Genomic DNA, 16,667 nt, shown 5'->3' with positions numbered 1-16,667 from the left:
CTGTATATAGTTCTCTGTGGGCTGTGCTGTATATAGTTCTCTGTGGGCTGTGCTGTATATATTACTTTGTGGGCTGTGCTGTATATAGTACTCTCTGGGCTGTGCTGTATATAGTACTCTGTGGGCTGTGCTGTATATAGTACTCTGTGGGCTGTGCTGTGTATAGTACTCTGTGGGCTGTGCTGTATATAGTACTCTGGGCTGTGCTGTATATAGTACTCTCTGGGCTGTGCTGTATATAGTACTCTCTGGGCTGTGCTGTATATAGTACTCTCTGGGCTGTGCTTTATATAGTACTCTGGGCTGTGCTGTATATAGTACTCTGGGCTGTGCTTTATATAGTTCTCTGTGGGCTGTGCTGTATATAGTTCTCTGTGGGCTGTGCTGTATATAGTTCTCTGTGGGCTGTGCTGTATATATTACTTTGTGGGCTGTGCTGTATATATTACTCTGTGGGCTGTGCTGTATATATTACTCTGTGGGCTGTGCTGTATACTACTGTGTGGACTGTGCTGTATACTTCTACGTGGGCTGTGCTGTATACTACTGTGTGGTCTGTGCTGTATACTACTGTGTGGTCTGTGCTGAATACTGCTGTGTGGGCTGTGTTATCTACTACGCGAGCTGTGCTATAGTATGCAGGCTGTGCTGTATACTATGCGGTTTGTGCTATATAATATGCGGGCTTTGCTATATACTATGGGGAGTATATTATATTCTATGGGGGAGGCCATGTTATGTACTATGTGGCTGTGTTATATACTATTGTGGGGGTATATTATATTCTATGGGGGAGGCTGCGTTATATACTATGGGGGGCTGCATTATATTCTATGGGGGGCTACATTATATATTATGGGGAGGTGGGCTGTATTATATTCTATGGGGGTTACATACTCTGGGGTGGCTGCATTATACTCTGTGGGGTGGCTGCATTATACTCTGGGGTGGCTGCATTATACTCTGGGGTGGCTGCATTATACTCTGGGGTGGCTGCATTATACTATATGTGGGCTGCATTATACTGTATCGAGGACTATGGGGAATACGTTATACTATATGAAGAACTATGGGGTGCATTATACTATGGGAAGTGAATTGTACTACATGGATGACTGTGGCGGTGCATTATACTATATGGAGCACTATGAGGATTGTATTATGCTATATGGAGGACTATGAGGATTGTATTATGCTATATGGAGGACTATGAGGAGTGTATTATACTATGTGGAGGACTGAGCAGTGTATTTTAATATATGGAGGACTATAGGGAGTGTATTATACTATATGGAGGACTATGGAGCACATTATAATATATGGAGGACTATGGGGTGTATTTTACTAAACAAGTAAAATGCTGCATATTCGGATTGTTTTTGCTGGAACAAAAAGCCTTGTTGTCAGCAGCACATTGCCAGTGTAAACTGTAGATGTGCTGCTGAAAACATGATACTGTATGGTGATCTGTTAGTGATCTATTAGTGATCGTTCTGTCTCATCATTATTCCTCAGCTGGTGGAAAGAGGCCGGGAAACAAGCGTTGAACAACTTCAGTATTGTCGATCAAACTCGTTTAGCGGCCTGAACTCAGCGCACGTAAATACAACAGAAAGGCTTCTGTGTGATGTGCAATATGTTAGCATTTGGGGACCCATTTTAAACTTTGCCTAGGGCCCCACTTTGCCTAAAACCGGCCCTGCCTACAAGTGTACAAAGATATTATACAGTCACCATGTGACAAGTGGGCCTGTGTCACTTCAAATGCCAGGGCTGAATTTTAGTCCCAGTCCGGCCCTGTTTGGGAGTACGGTTCTGGAAGCGGTGGTCCCTCCCTAATGTACAATCTCTGCAATCTCTCCGTGGTGCCGCCATTGGGCACAGAGAAAAATATAGTTACTTACCGATAACGGTATTTCTCTGATCCCATGAAGGCACCCGTACATTCCCTCCCCGTGTGGGTGTACACACTTATTTTCGTTAACTTTATTGCTTATATGTAGTCGCATGGTGTTTTCTGATAAGCTTCATAGTAATGTTAAATGTTTATCTTAATAACCTGGAGGTCCTCTCGTGCTCTGTAAACAACGAGATGCCACTTTTGGAAGTTAGGCCGAGTCAATCTTAAGAATAACCCTATCCTCTTATGATTCTTGCGTCGACTGTAGGTTCCCCATCAGGGACAGGAAATCAAAATGAACCAATATGAAAAATCTCCTATTGTTGCAGGGTGCTGGCCGGCAGATCTCAGTGGGCGCGCTGTGCTGCTCATGTACTCGCCATTGTCTTCCAGGGAGAAGACTCGGAGGGCCAGGGGACGGAGCCGGAGATACCGGGAAGGGGGACTCAGAGGACCCCATTTCTCTCTCCTCTGGTATGCTAGATCAAATCAGAGGAGAGAGAACTGAATAAGAAAACAGACTTTTTTGTGATTGCCGTTACTCCGTTAAAAAACCTACCCGAATCATATTCTCCGGGGGTCTCAGCTACCCCCGCTAGCCGAGACCTTGGATTTTCCAACGCTGGGGGGTGCTATACACTTATTTCTCAACAACGTTAAAAGGCGTATCGGCGGTCTTTCAGGGGTTAAAGATTTTTCAACAGCACATAAATAATTTTGTATTTTTCAAAGTTTCCTAATTTCTCTTTTATTGTTTTCCCCATTTATTTCCTATTCTGCTCCAATGTCAGCTGGAGTTTTGTTTACATCCCGCACGATTCTTCCGCTCACCCCACGACTGATCGTCGTTCTGTACTTTGCATTTATATATCCAGGGAGGTTGGACATGAATGGATCTGTGACATAGAGAGTGAGCTGTACGGAGCACGCAGCCCTGAGCCCAAACACATCGCATTATTCAGGGCATTTTACTTGAAATAAATAATTATAATTCTGCTGGAGAAAAAGGAATTTATTTATCCACGTCCTGAAATGTCACTGATGAATATTTAATTGTTTGACTTTTTCTTTAATCTGTTTGTGTTGTTATTCTGCTTCATAATTCTACCCAGTAATATCCCTGATAGTAAAAAATACAATACAGAAAAGAATACAATATCAGATATACAATAAAGTGTCTGTGCACATCTATAGAATATTCTACATAACAAGTCACTGTGTACATACATCACATTACATATCCGGCAAATTTTAGGCCACGCCTCTGACCACACCCATTCATAACTAGTCACACCCATATCCACATCCCAACCACACCCATTTAGCACTGCTAATCACACTGTTTCATAAAGAATAATTATAAACAAAAAAATACGGCCACACAGTGCTCCATACTGTATAATGGCCACACATGATGCTCCATACTGTATAATGGCCACACAGTGCTCCATACTGTATAATGGCCACACATTGCTCCATACTGTATAATAGCCCCACATGATGCTCCATACTGTATAATGACCACACATGTTGCTCCATACTGTAAAATAACCACACATGATGCTCCATACTGTATAATGACTGCACATGATGCTCCATACTGTATATTGGCTGCACATGATGCTCGATACTGTATAATGACCGCACATGATGCTCCATACTGTATAATGGCCACACATGATGCTCCATACTGTATAATGACCACACATGATGCTCCATACTGTAAAATAACCACACATGATGCTCCATACTGTATAATGACTGCACATGATGCTCCATACTGTATATTGGCTGCACATGATGCTCGATACTGTATAATGACCGCACATGATGCTCCATACTGTATAATGGCCACACATGATGCTCCATACTGTATAATGGCCACACATGATGCTCCATACTGTATAATGGCCACACATGATGCTCCATACTGTATAATGGCCACACATGATGCTCCATACTGTATAATGGCCACACATGATGCTCCATACTGTATGACTGCAAATGATGCTCCATACTGTATAATAGCCCCACATGATGCTCCATACTGTATGTTAGCCACACATGATGCTCCATACTGTATAATGGCCACACATAATGCTCCATACTGTATGACTGCACATGATGCTCCATACTGTATATTGGCCACACATGATGCTCCATACTGTATAATGGCCACACATGATGCTCCATACTGTATAATGGCCACACATGATGCTCCATACTGTATGACTGCACATGATGCTCCATACTGTATATTGGCCGCACATGATGCTCCATACTGTATAATGGCCACACATGATGCTCCATACTGTATAATGGCCACACATGATGCTCCATACTGTATATTGTCCGCACATGATGCTCCATACTGTATAATGACCGCACATGATGCTCCATACTGTATATTGGCAGCACATGATACTTCGTACCGTATAATGGCCACACATCTACTCCTACACACGCGGCTGCGCTCCGTACACTTTGCACACACGGCTCCACTCCATACACACGGCTCCACTCCATACACCTCATACACACACGGCTCCACTTCATACACCTCGTACACATTCAGCTCCGCTCCATACACCTCGTACACATTTAGCTCCACTCCATACACCTCGTACACATTTAGCTCCACTCCATACACCTCATACACACACGGCTCTGCTCCGTACACCTTGTACACATTCAGCTCCGCTCCATACACCTCATACACATTTAGCTCTGCTCCAAATACCTCATACACACACAGCTCCGCTCCGTACACCTCGTACACATTCAGCTCCGCTCCATACACCTCGTAAACATTTAGCTCCACTCCATGCACCTCATACACAAACGGCTCCGTTCCATACACCTTGTACACATTCAGCTCCGCTCCATACACCTCGTACACATTTAGCTCCACTCCATACACCTCATACACACACGGCTCCGCTCCATACACCTCGTACACATTTAGCTTCGCTCCATACACCTCATACACACACACGGCTCCGCTCCGTACACCTCGTACACATTCAGCTCCACTCCATACACCTCATACACACACGGCTCCGCTCCATACACCTCGTACACATTCAGCTCCACTCCATACACCTCATACACACACGGCTCCGCTCCATACACCTCGTACACATTCAGCTCCGCTCCATACACCTCGTACACATTTAGCTCCACTCCATACACCTTGTACACATTCAGCTCCGCTCCATACACCTCATACACATTTAGCTCTGCTCCAAATACCTCATACACACACAGCTCCGCTCCGTACACCTCGTACACATTCAGCTCCGCTCCATACACCTCGTAAACATTTAGCTCCACTCCATGCACCTCATACACAAACGGCTCCGTTCCATACACCTTGTACACATTCAGCTCCGCTCCATACACCTCGTACACATTTAGCTCCACTCCATACACCTCATACACACACGGCTCCGCTCCATACACCTCGTACACATTCAGCTCCACTCCATACACCTCATACACACACGGCTCCGCTCCATACACCTCATACACACACGGCTCCGCTCCATACACCTCATACACATTCAGCTCCGCTCCATACACCTCATACACACAGCTCCGCTCCATGCACCTCGTACATATTCACACATTCAGCTCCGCTCCATACACCTTGTACAAATTGAGCTCCGCTCTGTACACCTCGTACACATTCAGCTCCGCTCCATACACCTCGTACACATTCAGCTCCGCTCTGTACACCTCATACACATTCAGCTCCGCTCTGTACACCTCATACACATTCAGCTCCGCTCCGTACACCTCGTACACATTGAGCTCCGCTCCATACACCACATAAACACACGGCTCCGCACCATACACCTCGTACACATTTAGCTCCGCTCCATACACCTCATACACACACGGCTCTGCTCCGTACACCTCATACACATTCAGCTCCGCTCCATACACCTCGTACACATTCAGCTCCGCTCCATACACCTCGTACACATTCAGCTCCACTCCATACACCTCGTACACATTCAGCTCCACTCCATACACCTCAAACACACACGGCTCCGCTCCATACACCTCATACACACACGGCTCCGCTCCATATACCTCATACACACACGGCTCTGCTCCATACACCTCATACACACACGGCTCAGCTCCGTACACCTCTGTTATGATCCTTAGTGGTTGAGGATCACAAATTACTCCAGCTAAGTAACAAACATAGGACAAGCTCTAGGGAGGTGGCAAACTGGACTGACCGCAAATCTGAACCTATCCAAACACACTAGAAGTAGCCGGTGAACGTGCCTAAAAATCCTAGACGTCTCGAGCCAGCCTGAGGAACTAACTACCCCTAGAGAGAAAGAAAGACCTCTCTTGCCTCCAGAGAAATAATCCCCAAAGATATAGAAGCCCCCAACAAATAATAACGGTGAGGTAAGAGGAAGGCACATACACAGGGGTGAAAGCAGATTCAGCAAATGAGGCCCACTAATACTAGATAGCAGAAAATAGAAAAGGGAATCTATGCGGTCAGTAAAAAACCCTTACAAAATATCCACTCTGAGATTTCAAGAACCCCCACACCAACTAACGGTGTGGGGGGAGAAACTCAGTCTCCTAGAGCAACCAGCAAGCGAGGAAATCACATTTTAGCGAGCTGGACTAAAAACATAATGAACGCTGATAATCAAAAAATGATCAAACAAAAACTTAGCTTGTCTTGGAGAGACTGGGAGCAAGGTAGACACAAGGAATCTGAAGAGCACTGAATACATTGATAGCAGGCAAGGAACTGAGTATCCAGGTGAGCTAAATAAGAAACCAACCAAGGATAACGAACCAGCTGATGCTGCAACCTGCAGAAAGACAACACTACACAGTACCGCTTGTGACCACTAGAGGGAGCCCAAAAATAGAGTTCACAACAGTTCCCCCCCCCTTGAGGAGGGGTCACCGAACCCTCATCAAGACCCCCAGGGCGATCAGGATGAGCCGCGTGGAAGGCACGAACTAAATCGGCCGCATGAACATCAGAGGCGACAACCCAGGAATTATCCTCCTGACCATAGCCCTTCCACTTAACCAAATACTGAAGCCTCCGTCTAGAGATACGAGAATCCAAAATCTTCTCCACCACGTACTCCAATTCGCCCTCGACCAGCACCGGAGCAGGAGGCTCAACAGAAGGAACCATAGGTACCACATACCTCCGCAACAAAGACCTATGGAACACATTATGAATGGCAAACGATGCTGGGAGATCCAAACGAAAAGACACCGGGTTAAGGATTTCCAAGATCTGATAAGGACCGATGAAGCGAGGCTTGAATTTAGGAGAGGAGACCTTCATAGGAACATACCGAGAAGACAGCCACACCAAATCCCCAACACGAAGTCGGGGACCCACACCGCGGCGGCGGTTGGCAAAGCGCTGAGCCTTCTCCTGTGACAACCTCAAATTGTCCACCACATGGTTCCAAATCTGCTGCAACCTATCCACCACAGAATCCACCCCAGGACAGTCAGAAGGCTCAACCTGACCCGAGGAAAAACGAGCATGGAAACCAGAATTGCAGAAAAAAGGCGAAACCAAAGTAGCAGAACTAGCCCGATTATTAAGGGCAAACTCGGCCAAAGGCAAAAAAGTCACCCAATCATCCTGATCAGCAGAAACAAAACATCTCAAATAAGTTTCCAACGTCTGATTAGTTCGCTCGGTTTGGCCATTAGTCTGAGGATGGAAGGCCGACGAAAAAGACAAATCAATGCCCATCTTAGCACAAAAAGTCCGCCAAAACCTGGACACAAACTGGGATCCTCTATCAGACACAATATTTTCAGGAATGCCGTGTAAGCGGACCACATTCTGAAAAAATAGAGGAACCAAATCGGAGGAAGAAGGCAACTTAGGCAAGGGCACCAAATGGACCATCTTGGAAAAACGATCACACACCACCCAGATGACAGACATTTTCTGAGATACTGGAAGATCCGAAATAAAATCCATGGAAATGTGCGTCCAAGGCCTTTTCGGAACAGGCAAAGGCAAAAGCAAACCGCTGGCACGAGAACAGCAAGGCTTAGCCCGAGCACAAATCCCACAAGACTGCACAAAGGAACGCACATCCCGCAACAAGGAAGGCCACCAGAAGGACCTAGCCACCAAATCTCTGGTACCAAAAATCCCAGGATGACCCGCCAACACCGAAGAATGAACCTCGGAAATAACTCTGCTGGTCCATCTATCCGGGACAAACAGTCTCTCTGGTGGACAACGGTCAGGTCTATCCGCCTGAAATTTCTGCAGCACTCTTCGCAAATCTGGGGAAATGGCAGACAAAATAACTCCCTCTCTGAGAATACCAGCCGGCTCAGAAACTCCCGGAGAGTCAGGCACAAAACTCCTAGAAAGTGCATCAGCTTTCACGTTCTTCGAACCAGGCAGGTATGAGACCACGAAGTTGAAACGGGAGAAAAACAACGACCAACGAGCCTGTCTAGGATTCAGGCGCTTGGCAGATTCAAGGTAAATCAGATTTTTGTGATCCGTCAAGACCACCACACGATGTTTAGCTCCTTCGAGCCAATGTCGCCACTCCTCAAATGCCCACTTCATAGCCAACAACTCCCGATTACCAACATCATAATTCCGCTCGGCAGGCGAAAACTTTCTTGAAAAGAAAGCACATGGCTTCATCACAGAGCCATCAGAGCTTCTCTGCGACAAAACAGCCCCTGCTCCAATCTCAGAAGCATCAACCTCGACCTGGAAGGGGAGAGAGACATCTGGCTGACATAAGACTGGAGCTGAAGAAAACCGGTGCTTCAGCTCCCGAAAGGCCTCCACGGCCGCAGGAGACCAATTAGTCACATCAGAACCCTTCTTGGTCAAATCCGTCAAAGGTTTAACCACGCTAGAAAAATTAGCAATGAAACGACGGTAAAAATTAGCAAAACCCAAGAACTTCTGAAGACTCTTAACAGACGTGGGCTGAGTCCAGTCATAAATAGCCTGGACCTTGACTGGGTCCATCTCCACAGTAGAAGGAGAAAAAATAAAACCCAAAAAGGAGACCTTCTGTACTCCGAAGAGGCATTTTGAGCCCTTCACAAATAAAGCATTAGCACGCAGGACCTGAAACACCATCCTGACCTGCTTCACATGGGACTCCCAATCATCAGAAAAGACCAAAATGTCATCCAAATAAACAATCATAAATTTATCCAGATATTCTCGGAAGATGTCATGCATGAAGGACTGAAACACAGAAGGAGCATTAGAGAGTCCAAAAGGCATCACTAAGTACTCAAAATGGCCTTCGGGCGTATTAAATGCTGTTTTCCATTCATCTCCCTGCTTAATGCGCACAAGGTTATATGCACCACGGAGATCTATCTTGGTGAACCAACTGGCACCCTTAATCCGAGCAAACAAATCAGACAATAGTGGCAAAGGATACTGAAATTTGACTGTAATTTTATTCAGAAGACGATAATCTATACAAGGTCTCAAAGAACCGTCCTTCTTGGCCACAAAAAAAAATCCTGCACCAAGAGGGGAAGAGGATGGGCGAATATGTCCCTTCTCCAAAGACTCCTTTATATAACTCCGCATCGCGGCATGCTCTGGTATAGACAAATTAAAAAGTCGTCCCTTAGGGAATTTACTACCAGGAATTAAATTTATAGCACAGTCACAATCCCTATGAGGGGGCAGGGCACTAGACCTGGGCTCATCAAATACATCCTGGTAGTCAGACAAAAACTCAGGGACCTCAGAAGGAGTGGAAGAAGCAATAGACACCAACGGAGTATCGCCATGAATTCCCTGACAACCCCAACTTGACACAGACATAGCTTTCCAATCTAAAACTGGATTATGAACTTGCAGCCATGGCAGACCCAAAACGACAACATCATGCAAATTATGCAGAACAAGAAAGCGAATCACCTCCTGATGTACGGGAGTCATGCACATGGTCATTTGCGTCCAATACTGAGGCTTATTCTCAGCCAATGGCGTAGCATCAATTCCCCTCAGAGGAATAGGAAATTCCAAAGGCTCCAGGACAAAACCACAGCGCCTGGCAAACGACAAATCCATCAGATTCAGGGCAGCACCCGAATCCACAAAAGCCATAACCGGGTAGGACGACAAAGAACAAATCAAAGTAACAGACAAAATAAATTTAGGTTGTATAGTACCAATGGTGACAGGTTTAGCGATTTTTTTTTTAAGCGTTTAGAGCATGCTGAGATAACATGAGTAGAATCACCACAGTAAAAGCACAACCCATTTTGACGTCTATGACTTTGTCGCTCAATTCTGGTCAGAGTTCGGTCACATTGCATAGACTCAGGTCTCTGTCCAGAAAATACCGCCAAAGGATGAGCAGATTTGCGCTCCCGCAAACGCCGATCAACCTGAATGGCTAAAGCCATAGAATCACTCAGACTTGTAGGGGTGGGAAACCCCACCATAACATTCTTAACGGCCTCAGAAAGACCTTCTCTGAAATTTGCAGCCAGGGCACACTCATTCCATTGAGTAAGCACCGACCATTTCCGAAATTTTTGACAATACACCTCTGCTTCATCCTGACCTTGAGAGATAGCCAGCAACGCTTTTTCTGCCTGATTCTCAAGATTAGGCTCCTCATAAAGCAGTCCAAGAGCCAGAAAAAATGCATCTACATTAAGCAATGCAGGATCTCCTGGCGCCAGAGAGAAAGCCCAATCTTGAGGGTCGCCACGCAACAAGGAGATAACAATTTTAACTTGCTGAGCGGAATCACCAGAGGAACGAGGTCTCAGAGATAGAAATAACTTACAATTATTCTTAAAATTTAGAAACCTAGATCTATCTCCAGAAAACAACTCAGGAATGGGTATCTTAGGTTCTGACATAGGGCTATGAATAACAAAATCCTGAATACTTTGCACCCGTGCAGTAAGATGATCCACACTAGAAGTCAGAGTCTGAACATTCATGTCTGCAGCTGAGCTCAAAACCACCCAGAGTTCAAGGAGATGAAAGAAGCTAAACAGACTGCAGCAAAGGAAAAGCGGGAGGAAAAAAAAAAAAATTTACTCAGGTCTTCTTTTTATCCCACTTCAGCGATGCATTAAACACTTTTTGGCCTGCTATACTGTTATGATCCTTAGTGGTTGAGGATCACAAATTACTCCAGCTAAGTAACAAACATAGGACAAGCTCTAGGGAGGTGGTAAACTGGACTGACCGCAAATCTGAACCTATCCAAACACACTAGAAGTAGCCGGTGAACGTGCCTAAAAATCCTAGACGTCTCGAGCCAGCCTGAGGAACTAACTACCCCTAGAGAGAAAGAAAGACCTGTCTTGCCTCCAGAGAAATAATCACCAAAGATATAGAAGCCCCCAACAAATAATAACGGTGAGGTAAGAGGAAGGCACATACACAGGGGTGAAAGCAGATTCAGCAAATGAGGCCCACTAATACTAGATAGCAGAAAATAGAAAAGGGAACCTATGCGGTCAGTAAAAAACCCTTACAAAATATCTACTCTGAGATTTCAAGAACCCCCACACCATCTAACGGTGTGGGGGGAGAAACTCAGTCTCCTAGAGCAACCAGCAAGCGAGGAAATCACATTTTAGCGAGCTGGACTAAAAACATAATGAACGCTGATAATCAAAAAATGATCAAACAAAAACTTAGCTTGTCTTGGAGAGACTGGGAGCAAGGTAGACACAAGGAATCTGAAGAGCACTGAATACATTGATAGCAGGCAAGGAACTGAGTATCCAGGTGAGCTAAATAGGAAACCAACCAAGGATAACGAGCCAGCTGATGCTGCAACCTGCAGAAAGACAACACTACACAGTACCGCTTGTGACCACTAGAGGGAGCCCAAAAATAGAGTTCACAACACACCTCATACACATTCAGCTCCGCTCCATACACCTCGTACACATTTAGCTCCACTCCATACACCTCAAACACACACGGCTCCGCTCCATACACCTCATACACACACGGCTCAGCTCCATATACCTCATACACACACGGCTCCACTCCATACACCTCATACACACACGGCTCCACTCCGTACACCTCATACACATTCAGCTCCGCTCCATACACCTCATAAACACACGGCTCCGCTCCGTACACCTCGTACACATTCAGCTCCGCTCCATACACCTCATACACACATGGCTAACTGCACAGACTTCTCCATACCTGATACGTCAATCTGCAATCACAGCAGCAGAGGCCAGTAACAGAGGAGGCTGTCAGTGTCCATCCCACTATGCTCAGCCCCACTCATTCCACGCAGGATAAGCCAGGCATTAGCGCCACTGCTGCTTACATTGATGCCCAGGCTGTGTCCGGCAGGTAAGAGCCCTGGTGTTAGATGCCAGTGTACAGGCGGGGCTCCCGGCTGTAGATGTGTCCCACTCCCAGCATATCTGCTTACAATGCAGGCAAAGATTTCAGCACCTACACACACACCGTCCGTGACACGTACCTCAAACATGTCCCCTCTCTCTCCCTTTGAGCTGTACCGTGCACACTGGAAGATAAACAGACTGCAGAGGAAGGGGCGTGGCCACATGCAAGGGGGCGTGTCGGCTGCTTCTCCTGCTCTCTGCGGGAGAAGCAGAGTCCCGTGCAGGACTGCGGGGCAAAACCTGAAAATCGGGACAGTCCCGCAGAATGAGGGACGGTTGGGAGCTATGTGTACATACATTACATTACTGATCCTGAGTTACATCCTGTATTATACCCCAGAGCTGCACTCACTCTTCTGCTGGTGCAGTCACTGTGTACATACATTACATTACTGATCCTGAGTTACATCCTGTATTATACCCCAGAGCTGCACTCACTATTCTGCTGGTTCAGTCACTGAGTACATACATTACATTACTGATCCTGAGTTACATCCTGTAGATCTTTTATTATAAAAATGAAAAACGTAACAATAATAATAGCGGAAACCATAACAAAAAATATTAGCCAGAAAATAATCAGTAGACTGAACACTGGTCCAGCCGCTCATTCTCTCCTCTCACACATATACCGTATATACAGAACAATAACTACTTTGACCTTCTGGTCCGGTCACCAACTATAATAAACAATGGCAAACAAAATATATACATGATTTTTTTTTTTTTAGTTTTTTAGTTTTAAATAAAATAACCACAAATATATACAATACTAAGCTATCCTCCATTCCCAACCCCCCGCACTGACCTGAGAGCTGGTCCTGCATCTCATGCCTCAGTCCATGTCCAACGTCCATAGGCCAGATCAGGCAGTTCCAGTTTTCCCCCAAACAACCCAGTGTCCCATAGTCCCACAAGATAAACCCACCTCCCCCCCTTTCCCACCACCCAACCTAACACCTACACCCAAATCTATATCCCCATATACAATATATACAGCAGCACACACCACAATAATCACAACTCACGAAGCCCAAGTTCGGCGCCTGCAGCCCTACATCACTGTATAATGATCAAACAAAACAAAAATCTACAGTGTCAGCAGCAGCCCTCCACCAGGAAAGGAGATGACCAGACTAGGGCACACTAAAAGAAAAGCCCCTCCAGAGGAGAGCGGCCCTCCGTGCGCCCAGTCTCCCATACTCCAGAGAGCGCACCTTCACCAGGTCACCGAGTATGGTCCTAAACACATCGTCCACTGGGAGGATTTTTTGTTGCGTCGATACTAAGCACCGTGCGTTCCACGTGTGATACCTAACCACTGCGCTAACTAGAAATAAGGTGCAGCGGTCCTAACCACCAAGGTCTCCGAATGCTCCATAGGCCAATTCCGCATAGGAGAGACCGGCTAGCTGAGACCAGCCAATGAAGGCACCCACCCTGTTGTACACCTCTGTGTTGAAGGGACAATGAAGCAGGAAGTGGTCCATGCTTTCCAGCAAGGTACTACAATGCTCCCGAGGACAATTCCTGTCCTCAGAGCTCCTACACTTCAGATTGTCCCTCACACACAGTTTCCCATGGAAGCAGCGCCAAGCCAAGTCCCAAAACTTCGAGGGAATCCTGATAGAATTCAAAAGATACAAACCCACCCCAAGATCCCGACTTGGGCAGTCCCTGAGCGCCAGAGGCCTCTGGAAATGGGTCAACAGAACCCTATTGTCAAGGAGTTTCCTTGGCAGTGTCCTGATCTCCCACATTCCCAGACCCCACCTACGAATTACCTTCAGAACCAAGGTAGCGTAAGCCGGAAGATGTCCATGCGGTGTGCGAAGATCCTTCACTTGCCCTCCTGTCTCCCATTCCTGGAAGAAAGGCTGAAACCATCCCCTACAGAATACCCACGGAGGAGCCCTCTCTTTCCAGAGGTTTGCCATATTGATCTTAATGAAGGTATCCACAAGGAATACCACAGGGTTGACCATACCCAACCCTCCTAGTCTCCTCGTACGGTAAGTAACCTCCCTCTTGACCAGGTTCAGTCTATTCCCCCATAACAGTTGGAAGAACAAACTGTAGACCCGAGTCCAGAGAGATACCGGCAAGATGCACACACTGCCCAGATAAACCAGTAAAGGGAGCAGGTAAGTTTTGATCAGGTTTACCCTTTCCCTTAGAGTCAAAGACCAACCCTTCCGTTGGTTCACCTTCTGAGTGGCGATCTCTAGCCTGCTGTCCCAATTTTGTTTGGGGTAATCCCCCTGGCCAAATTCGATACCAAGGATTTTTGCAGAGATTTTGGGTCCTGGAAGGGTGTCCAGGAGATCAAAACCAGGATCTCCTCCTACCAGCCAGAGACTCTCACACTTATCCCGGTTGATCTTGGACCCGGATGCCTCCGAGTAGCGATCTACCTCTGACATCAGCCACCCTGCCTCCTCGTGAGAGGAAACAAACATGGTGACATCATCGGCATATGCCACCACCCTCAGAGTGGCCTCCGGTGCTGCCTGGTCCATCCCGATCCCGGCCAACGATCCACGCTCCACCCTCCTAACAAGAGGGTCAATCGCAAACACGTACAGCAGCGGGCTCAAGGGACAACCCTGGCAAACACCGGACCCAACCTCAAAAGAGCTGCCAATCCAACCATTCACAAGCGGGAAACTCTCTGCCCCACTGTACAAGGTCTTAAGCCAATCAACAAACCCCCCCGGCAGGCCATATCCCAGAAGGACGGACCAGAGGTACTCGTGATTAACCCGATCAAATGCTTTTGCTTGGTCCAGTGACAGCATGTACCCCTTCCAGTGACCAGCCCTACCCTGCTCCACTGCCTCCCAGACACAGAGCACAGCACTAAATGTGCTGCGGCCTGGAACAGAGCAATGCTGGGCCTCCGAAGGGAGTCGGGGTGCAAATTTCACCAGCCGATTAAACAGCACCTTTGCCAGAACCTTCCTGTCTGCATTGAGAAGCGCTATGGGATGCCAATTCTCAATGCAAGATGGGTCCTTACCCTTTGACAAGATGATCAGAGCAGACCTCCTCATTGACTTCGGCAGAGTGCCCGAGGAAAGACACTCATTGAATATCTCAGTCAAGAGGGGAACCAAAATGTCCTTAAAGGTCTTATAGAATTCAGATGTTAAGCCATCTGGACCAGGCGATTTTTTGGGGGGCAAGCCCTTCAACCGCCAACTGAACTTCCTCTTCCCTGATCATTTCTGTCAAACTGTCAAGAGAGGGGTCTACCCCTGGTTCGGGGACGGCTTCAGCCAGGAAAGCCGACATCTCATCCTAATCAAGATCCATCTTCCCCAAGAGGTGCGAGTAGAAGGATCTGACAACCTCCAGGATCCCTGATCTGGATCGCCTCAGGGACCCCGTAGTGTCGACCAGTCCTGTAACTACTTTTCTATTCACTGACATCTTGCAGTTTCTGTAAGGGTCGAGCGAGCGGTACTTCCCGTAATCCCTCTCAAAAACCAAAGATGCGTGTCTATCGTACTGACACCTCATAAGCAAAGATTTCACTCTGGAGATCTCCTCGCGGCTACCTCCAGTTGAGACAAGATGTTCGAGTTTCCTCCTCAGATCCTGATACAGGCGGTACCTGCTCAGATTCCTGAGGCTCGAGAGCTGGCGGAAGAATCTCGCCACCCTTTCCTTGAACATCTCCCACCACTCTGACTTACTACTACAAAGATCCAGTAAGGGTACCTGGCTCTGAAGACAATCCTCAAAGGACTGTCTTATCTCCGCTTCTTCCAAGAGAGACGAATTGAGCCTCCAAAAGCCTCTTCCCATCCGGAGGGTCTCTGTAACATTCAGAGAAAACAAAATTAAACAGTGGTCGGAGAACTCCACCTCAACAACAGACACTGCTGAAGAGACAGCTTCCTCCTTTAAATAAAACCTATCTATTCTGGACCTACAGGTACCTCTATGATAGATGAACCCCTCGTGGCCTGGGGTGTGCCAAATGTGGACATCCACCAGGCGAGCCTCACTAGCTATACTATTAAGGGCGACGCTATCATAAGTCAGCTTGTCTCTGGAACCTCCTCTATCTCGGGGCCTCGTGACAGCATTGAAGTCCCCTCCAAAGACAACCTGCCGACTTGTAAAAAGGTAGGGCTTGATCCTCATAAAGAGACACTTCCGGTTCCACTTAGATTGGGGACCATAGATGTTGATGAGCCGGAGCTCTTGTCCCTTCATGAGGACATCTAAGATCAGGCACCTCCCCATTTCTAACTCAATAACCCGTCGGCATTCCACCAGTGCGGTAAAAAGGACCGCCACTCCGCTATACGGCTCGGCCGCAAGA

At 46.9% G+C, this 16,667-nt stretch overlaps 1 protein-coding gene across 2 annotated transcripts in view; it reads right to left on the bottom strand.

Annotated features, from left to right (window-relative positions):
• The window catches only part of LOC143768784 (uncharacterized), a 340,035-nt gene extending 323,871 nt beyond the window's left edge, over positions 1 to 16,164 (bottom strand). For both annotated transcript variants that reach the window (XR_013214025.1, XM_077257424.1), the window contains exon 1: positions 16,058 to 16,164. The gene's annotated coding sequence lies outside the window, so the exon portion shown is untranslated. The remainder of the gene's footprint in view (positions 1 to 16,057) is intronic.
• Between the last annotated feature and the right edge of the window lie 503 nt (positions 16,165 to 16,667).

This window comes from Ranitomeya variabilis, chromosome 4, assembly GCF_051348905.1.
Source record: "Ranitomeya variabilis isolate aRanVar5 chromosome 4, aRanVar5.hap1, whole genome shotgun sequence".
Taxonomy (NCBI): domain Eukaryota; kingdom Metazoa; phylum Chordata; class Amphibia; order Anura; family Dendrobatidae; genus Ranitomeya; species Ranitomeya variabilis.
The sequence above is the reverse complement of the archived record's forward strand: the minus strand, read 5'-3'. Positions and strand labels throughout refer to the sequence as shown.